The sequence below is a fragment of the Cicer arietinum genome, chromosome 2 (assembly GCF_000331145.2).
Source record: "Cicer arietinum cultivar CDC Frontier isolate Library 1 chromosome 2, Cicar.CDCFrontier_v2.0, whole genome shotgun sequence".
In the NCBI taxonomy this organism is placed as follows: Eukaryota; Viridiplantae; Streptophyta; class Magnoliopsida; order Fabales; family Fabaceae; genus Cicer; species Cicer arietinum.
In genome coordinates, this window is record NC_021161.2 from 13,131,504 (window position 1) to 13,141,081 (window position 9,578).

The 9,578-nt window shown below is 31.9% G+C and overlaps 1 long non-coding RNA gene across 1 annotated transcript; it reads left to right on the top strand.

The window, feature by feature from the left end:
- Positions 1 to 329: 329 nt before the first annotated feature.
- LOC140919285 (uncharacterized) lies at positions 330 to 9,363 on the top strand. The gene is made up of 2 exons (XR_012161917.1): positions 330 to 699; positions 9,096 to 9,363. It is a non-coding gene; the product is annotated as an uncharacterized lncRNA (long non-coding RNA).
- The last annotated feature ends 215 nt before the right edge of the window (positions 9,364 to 9,578 follow it).

Below are 9,578 nucleotides of genomic sequence, written 5' to 3' on the forward strand. Positions count from 1 at the left end.
CATGTTTTGGACTAAAATTATGTTTGGAGGACCAGAGAGAAATAAAATGAAGAGACTACTTTTGTGATTCAGCTAAAATATGGGGACTAAAACTATAATTAAACCTATATTTATCTATCTCTCTATTTTGTTTATCTATATATCTATTTATCTCGTCTATCTATCTATCTATCTATCTATCTATCTAATATCACATTAATTTATTAAAATTTTATTTAATTAATAAAATAACTAATTTAAAATTTTGAAGTGTTACAAGTTCGATTTTAGTTGTTCGTCACGGTGATTTCTTCTACTTCTTCATTGTGGGGTTGTTTGGACAGAGGATATGTGCCTCCTAGGTCTTTTTTAGTGTTTTGGCTTGGGTGTGAGTCAACTTTTTGTTTCAGTTGTATTATTTGTTTTTTATTTTTTTTTTCTTTGATCTGTCCTTAAGTATTTTTTATATTCTTATTTTGTTTTTCTTCTTGATATATATAATTTGCCTTTAAGAAAAACATGCCACTAATAAAAACAGAAAACACCGACACTACAGAACACCACCATTACAAAAAGTATGAAACGTAGACCACATGCCACCCACTCAAATCCATGTAAGCTTTAATGGACTAAGACTTGGACAAAAACACAACCTAAAAGATCTGATACCATTGCCTCATTTAAAAAGCTGCAACATGCTTCGCCAACAAAATTATGCAGGTACCAAAGTTAGGCCAAGAATTATTCATATTCTTTGTAAATATATCATGTTTTATAAATATATTTTTTATTTTTTAATTTTCTTAAAAATTTTCTTTTAACAATGGTATCTTAAATGTTTTTCGTTAACAATTTTAATATTTGCTTTTAAATTAACTCATGTGTATTGTATGAATTTTTGAATGATTTTTTTATATGTATGTTTAGATATTATAAGAATTTTTTCTAAAATATTTTAGAATTGTTTAACAAATATTATGTGAATATATGTTCTAATAATTATTGTGGTATTTTTGGATGCCTTTAATTATTAATAAGCGTGTATAGTATTTTAATTACTTCCGATTATTTTTCTTACTTTAACTAATTATAAAATAAATAGTTATCTTGAATATTTATTTTAGAATTTAGATTTTTATTATTAAAGGGTTAAAATAGGGTTTTAGTGTTAAAATTATTCAAAAACTCATCGAATTGAGTTTTGGATTGTTTCGGTTTATGCACCCTTTTTCAAGCCATTTGTTGTTTAAAATCCCCACAAGATACTATTCATTCTCTTCTCCGTCGCGTAACATTAAGCAGCCGCACCATTTTTATTCAAATACCTTTATTTCTCGCAGATATGATATCTGGCTTCCGGTTGGAATATTTTATTAAATATTTTTTTTAATTATTATTTTAATATTATTTGTGGTCATATATATTTATTTAATTATATTAACTACATATTTATAAGACAATATTGGAGCCCAATTACCATAAGGAACATATATATATATAATAGTAATCAATCAAATATTACGAAGTGGCGGTATCTATTATTGGTCAAAATTGGACCATAACGAAATTTCGGTCTGCCACAATAATATTAGATTGGGAAGGGAAATTATAGATTAGAGATTGATAGAAAAGCAAGGATATGGGCATGTGTAAGTAGAAAACTGAAAATACCTATTCTAGTTTTATCATGAGCTATGGGTTCGAATTTAAGCAAAATTCTTGAGAACGTTTGCTTCCTGAAATTTTCTTGTCTTTTCTCAATTAAAAGGAGGGAAAAATATAGGGTAAAAAGAAAATGTCATTTTGAAGTTTTGTCGATAATTTGCTTGTATTTCCTGAATCTTTATGTACGGAATTAAAAAAAAAAAACTGAACAAATGTGTGAATTAGGAGGGATTGGTCGACGAAATATGAATTGAAGGCTAAATCTTGATATACCTCAAAACAATATATTTTTGTTGCCGCGAGATATATTGATAGCGGCAGATCATTTGATTGGAATGAAATTTGGAATGGGTACACTTGATGATATGAATCATTTGAAAAATAAATGTATCCGTTCCGATACAAATCTCTTACAAGATCAATTTGGATTGCTCTCATTCGTTTAGAAAATATAATTAGAGGAACTATATGTGGAGGACTTAGATATAAATTAATACCGTCTCTTCGGATTTTGGTGACTTCAACTCCATCAACAACCACTTATCCACTTATGAATTTTTTTTGGATTACACCCATTATCTCAAGTTTTGGATCGAACCCATCCATTGACGCAAATAGTTAATGGGAGAAAGTTAATTATTTGGGTCTTGGAGGATTGAAAGGGAGGACTGCTAGCTTTTGAATACGAGATATTCGTCCTAGTCACTATGGACACATTTGTCCAATTGACACCATTGAAGGAATCAATGTTGGACTTATTGGATCATTGGCAATTGACGCAAGGATCGGTAATTGGGGATCTATAGAAAGTCCACTTTATAAAAATTCTAACAGATAAAAAAGAATACAAATGCTTTATTTATCACCAAGTACGTAGAGATGAATACTATATGATAGCTGTTGAAAATAAAATATATAAATAAATAGATAATATGTAAATATTCTTGTTATGTTATTATGTGTATTTATCATTCATAGTCTATATAAAGAACTTTCAATGTATAGTTGAAATACACGGGTTATTCAACATGTATCTCAATATTCTCTTCTCATTCAACATGTTATTAAGTGATTGAGCTGACATTTTGTTGAGACTAGGAGATAGATTGTGAACAAAACACATAGACCCAAAGACATGATGAGGTAGTGGGTGAAGAAGGGTATGGGGAAAGAGGACTGAATGAGGAATATTGCCATCAATGAAAGAAAACGACATACAATTGATAAGGTAGCATGCCGTTAAGATTGCATCCCTCCAAAAATAGAATGGAACCTTACCATGGAAAAATAAGGTTCGAATGGTTTCAATGAGAAACTGATTTTTGCGTTCGGCTACCCTATTCTGTTGGGTTGCATGAGGATATGGCGTTTGGTGAAGAATACCATTAGATGCTATAAAATTTTAAAATTGATGGGACAAATCATCCCGAGCATTATCACTTCTTAAAGTACGAATGAAAACACGAAATTGAGTTTTAATTTCTTGATAAAATTGCTCAAAAATAGAAAAGAGGTTAGATTTATTTTTCATTAAAAATAACCATGTACAACAAGAGTAATCATCAACAAAAGTAAAATAATACTTAGACGTTAAAATAGACTTAGTACGAGAAGGACCCCAAACATCACAGTAAACTAAAGCAAAATGGGACAAAACCCTTTTATTGACTCGATTAGGAAAATGATTACAAGTGTGTTTCCCTAACTGACACGACTCATATTGTAACGTGGACAACTTAGACAAACTAGGCACCAATTTTTGAAGTTTGGTAAGACTTGAGTGTCCCAAGTGTGTTTTTCTCAAATATCATCGGTCCCAAAAGGGCTTTCATTGTTATTCTCCTGCACTACACTGATATGTTACATCAACTGATGCTACCTTTTTCGAGTTTATACCATATATTGAACTGGCTCATATAGCTATTGAGTCATATTAGGATATTAATCTCGAACCTCCTGGTAGTTATCCATATTCCACCCACTCTTATTCCTATCGAACTTGTCGAGTCTGCCTCGCAAATTCCATGACCACTACAAACATATTATCGTTTTCGCCCACCTCCGTTGTGCCTGTTCCTGTTCCCATGACAGACTCTCATTCGATGCCACCACCAAGTTCGGCCCTACCACCTGAACATGCCATTCCCATGGCTCTTCGTGAGGATTTTCACGCAACACGTAATCCATCTCCTCATTTGTTTGATGAAATGTGTTCTCTACAAAGTAGCGGTTGGGAACTGGTCCCTTTACCTCACGGGTAGTCTTTAGTAGGTTGACGTTGGCTCTATATGGTGAAGGTTAGCCCTTAAGGTAAGATTGAACGATTTAAGGCTCGTTTAGTGGTCAAGGGATATACTCATACTTTGGGGTTGGATTATAGTGATACCTTCTCATCTGTAGCCAAAATAGCATATGTCAGACTGTTTTTCTATTGTAGCTATTCGACATTGGTCTCTCCATTAACTTGACTTTAGAAATTCATTTTTGCACGATGACCATCAAGAGTAGGTTTATATGGAGCAACCACCAGGTTTTGTTGCTCAAGGGGAGTCTTCCACCATGGTTTGTTGGCTACATAGGTCCATTTATGGTCTTAAACAGTCTCCTAGAGCTTGGTTGACATATTCAGTTTGGTAGTACATGAGTTTGGTATGATTCATGGTGAAGCCGATCACTCTGTATTTTATCGTCACTTATCCCAATGGTGCATCTATCTTATTGTTTATGTGGATGACATTGTCATAATGGTAGTGATTAGCAAGGAATACTCCGTTATTTTTTGGGTATTGAGGTAGTCCAATCCAAGGACGGCCTTGTAATTTCACAAAGAAAATATGTTAAGGACATTATTGGATCCACCCGTCTTGACATTTTCTTCGCTGTCAGTGTGGTAAACCAGTTCTTAAATTTTCATTGCCAAGAACATATGGACGTTGTAATCTGGATTCTTAAATACATCAAAAGTGCACCTGAAAAATATCTCATTTATGAAGATAGAAGACATACTCAGATAGTTGGTTACTCAAATGCCGATTGGGTAGGCTCACCCATTGATAGACGGTCCACTTTTGGATATTGTGTACTTTTCAAAGAAAATTTAATATCTTGGAAGAGTAAGAAACAAAATGTTGTTGCAAGATCCAGCACTAAGGAAGAATACAGAGTTGTGACACTAGTAACATGTGAGCTCATTTGGTTGAAACAGTTACTAAAAGAACTTCAATTTGAAGAGGCCAGCCCAATGACACAAATATGTGATTACCAAGCTGCATTGTGCTTTGCCTCAAATCTTATTTTGTCGTGAGCTGACCAAGCATATTGACATAGACTGCCATTTTGTTAGAGAAAAGATTGAATCGGGCAACATCATCACTAGCTTTGTCAATTCTAGTGATTAGTTGACAGATGTTTTTACAAAGTCTTTGCGAGGTCCTAGAACTAATTATATATGTAACAAGTTGGGTGCATTTGATTTATATGCTCCAACTTGAGAGAGAGTGTTGAAAATAAAATATTAGTATGTAAATAAATAGAAAGTCTGTAAGTATTCCTGTCATTATGTGTATTTATCACTCAAAGTGTATATAAAGAACTTCCGATGTGTAGTTGAAATACACGAGTTATTCAACAGGTCTCTCAATATTCTCTTCTCCTTCAACAGTAGCTACAGAGAATTTTTTAGCACTAAATCAAGGTATTCGGGAGGAATAGATTGTTCTAGCTCGATACCGTCAAGAATCTCTTACTACTGCATGAGAACAAGTTCTTCTTCAAAGTATTTTTCCCTTCCAATATTCTTCTATTGGAGCTTCATTCATTCCTTTTATCAAGCATAATGATGTGAATCGAGCTTTAATGAGTTCAAATATGCAATGTCAAGCAATTCCTCTATCTCGATTCGAAAAGTGCATTGTTGGAACTAGATTGGAACACCTCGCGTTAGATTTAGAAGTTGCCGCTATAGTCGAACAAGAGGAAAAGATCCTTTATAACGATATTGTCAAGATCATTTTATATGGAAGTGTGAATGTTCTAAGCATTCCATTAATTATATATCAGTGTTCCAACCAAATTACTTGCATGCATAAAAAAATCCCAGGTTAAGAAAGGTAAATGCGTAAAACAGGGGCAATTTTTAGCCGACGATAATATTATAATTGGAAGTGAACTCACATTAGGAAAAACCATATCAGTAGCTTATATGCCATGGGAATGTTACAATTCTGAAAATGATGTAATCAATAATGAGCATCTTGTCTATGAAGATATTTATAAATCTTTTCACATAAGGAAATATGAAATTCAGACTCATGTCACAAGTCACGGTTCTGAAAAAATCACTAATAAAATTCCACATTTAGAAGCCCATTTACTACAAAATTTAGACAAAAATGGAATTGCGATCCTGGGATCTTGGGTAGAAAGAAGAGATATTTTAATGGGTAAATTAATTCCTCAAAAGTTGAAAGAGATATTATGAGCTATACTTGGGATTTAGGAATCTACCTCATAGGAAACTTTTCTAAAACTACCTGTAGGTGGTAGGAGTCGAGTTATTGATGTCAGATGGATCAACAACAAAAAAATGTTCTAGTTATAATCTAGAAACGATTCATATATATATATTTCGCCGAAATGTGAAATTAAAGTAGGTGATAAAGTGGTCTGGAGACACGAAAATAAATGTATCGTTTCAAAGATTTTTTCTAGACAAGATATGCATTATTTGCAAGATGGAAGACCCTTTGAAATGGTCTTCAATCCATTTGGCAAAAGCATGATAACGTTTCAACCTGTGTACTGAGTCGTTGCAAGTAATAATAAATTGATAGTACTAAGTGTCGAACTCAAGGATTGTGTTTTACCATTGAACTATATTTAATTACTAAAATTGAACAAAAAATTTATGAATTGATTGAAATAATATTTAAAATTAACAAGAGTAATATAATTGAACTTTTATAAGAAAAATATCAGAGATGAGTTTCACTTTGAATCCAACCTTGGTTCCTAATTTGATCCTAGTTACTAAACTTCTTTATTGAATTATTACCAAATTCTCTTTATTATTCTTGTCCTAATGTCTTAGCGACAAAAACCTTTAATTCCAAAGTAACCCCTAATTCCTTAGTGGATTTAAGATTATAATTCAGCCTTAGAGTACAAGAATTCTCTAGTTAAATTACTGTATTTGCAACTAATATAATTGGTTTCATAACTTGCTTCTATCTCTAGACTACAATATCATGAATTTCTCATCACAAGAATTCGTAAATTTCACTTATGTTTCAAAATACGAATCGTAGAATATTTTAAAGTTGATCAAGCAATACAAAAAAACATTAAGCACAAAGATGAGAAAAATAATTCAATAAACTCATTCATATAACTAGAAATCAAATTAGAAAAATAAGGGCTTCATCTTGTTTCACTCATCCCTACCAAATAAGGTTTAGTTACTCATGACAGAGATAGAAAAGATAGAGATTAGAGAAGAATTATAAGAAATATTCATGAATGATTCTAGATAAAATTGCCCCATGCGCGGAATTTGCACTTCAAACGCTCTTTGACAGAGTCAGTGGTGCAGAAATGCACCCCAAGCGCGGGTTTTTGCGCTTCAGGTGCAAAACCTCTTTTGTGTGACGTTTATTGCATTTCGTTCCACTTTTGAGTCCAAATTTGGTTTTTCTGTCTTCATGAAAGTTGTAGCTAAGGATCTTAACTTTCACTGGCACTTGGTTCGACTCCAATTGAATATCTACAACTCCATATATGATTAAAATATTCTACATAAGTCATGTTAATTTCTCACCAAAATTCAGCACTGGACTAAAACAAAGAAACATCACAAAACTACGAAAAATCTCTACTTAATCAAGTAAATAAGAACATAAACATTTCATTAAATCCAAGAACTAGAATCAACAAAAATATATCAAATAACAACTAATGATTGAAGATAAATAAGACTAAAAATAATGAAAAATATGCATATGATGAAGAGTCATCAGGTACCCTCACAAATGAATGTAGGACAAATATTTGAATGTTCACTCGGGGTTAGCTGGGAGTATGTTAAATAAACATTATTGATTAACACCTTTTGATGAGAGATATGAACAATAGGCTTCCATAAAACTAGTGTTTTCTGAATTATATGAGGCCAGTAAAAAAACATCGAATCCATGGATGTTTGAACTTGAGTATTTGGGAAAAAGCGAATTATTTGATGGAAGAATAGAGAATCCTTTTGAACAAGTTGTTATAATAGGAAAACCTTATATCTTAAAATTAATTCATCAAGTTGATGATATAATACATCGACGTTCCAATGGAAATTATGCACTTGTTACACAACAACCCTTAAAGGAAGGGCCAAACAAAGAGGACAATAGGTAGGCGGAATAGAGGTTTGGGCTCTCAAGGGATTCAGTGTTGCTCATATTTTACGACAGATGTTGATTTATAAATCTGATCATATTAAAGCTCATCAAGAAGTACTCAGGACTACAATCATGGGAGGAACAATACCTAAACTCGTGGATGTTCTAGAATCTTTTCGATAGCTTGTTTGAGAACTACGATCTTTGGCTCTGGAACTGAATCATTATCTTGTATCTAAGAAAGACTTCTAGATTCAAAGGTTTGAAGTTTAATTGGACTGGTTCAGAAATTTTATTCTATTATTGATCAATATAAACATCAACACCTTCGAATTGGATTAGTTTCTCCTGCACAAATAAGTGATAGGGCAAAAATAATCCTACCTGATGAAAAAATAGTTGGGGAGGTAATAAAACGGTATACTCTTCATTACATAACCAATAAGCCTAAAAAAAGATGGATTATTTTGTGAAATAATTTTTGGACCTAACAAAAGTGGGATTTGTCTTATTGAAATTATCGAGTAATCAAAGATAAAAAAGACCAACTAAAATTTTGTGAACAATGCGAAGTAGAATTTGTTGATTCTCTGATACGTAGATATCAAATGAGGTATATTAAACTAGCATGTCCAGTAATTCATGTGTGGTATTTGAAACGTCTTCCTAGTTATATCGCGAGCCTTTAAGATAAACCTCTTAAAGAATTAGAAGGTCAAGTATATTGCGATGTGTGATTTGATAAAAATAATTATTGTACAAATTTTGACTTATAAACTGTCATTCTAGTCAATAAAATTGGAATGCCCTGTATCTGGCACGTCTTTTGGAATGAGTAACATGAACCTCATAATTTATGAGTTTATTGAATATTTCCAAATTAAAGGGAAATTGGTCTATGGTCAATTTACTAACAAATAAATATTTATTTATAACCGTACGTACCTCGTGAAAAAAAAGTACTTTTTTGTGGAATTCATTATTCCTTCTCTTTTTTTAAGAATTGAAATTATGTTAAAATAATTAAATATATCATGAATGCGGAAATCTTTCTATTGCATATAGGTTTAAAGACATGGTGGCATAACCCTCGAGATGACGTTTGGAGCTAAGTGATCAAATGGTACAATATACACGCAAAGAAATCCCTTATGAATTCAAAGATATTCTTTTTTTTTTTTTAAATTATTAATTTGATTTTAGAGAATTCCTTGTTCGAATAGAGGTAGACTATTCTTGCCATTTCATTTCTATTTATGTTGTAATTTCGAATTGGATAAAAAAATTTCAAAAAAAAGAAGAATTTAAAACCCCACATGAGACTATTCATTCTCTTCTTCCTCGTGTAACATAAAGCAGCCACGCCGTTTTTATTCAAACCTTCATTTTTTTCTATCTTTCCTTTAGTTCTCAATCATCAAGTCAAAGCACATATGATATGTGGCTTTCATTTGGAATATTTTATTTAATTTTTTAATATTATTTTGTGATCATATATCTTTATTTAATTATATATATATATATAAAAGAAACTTTAATTAATTAGTG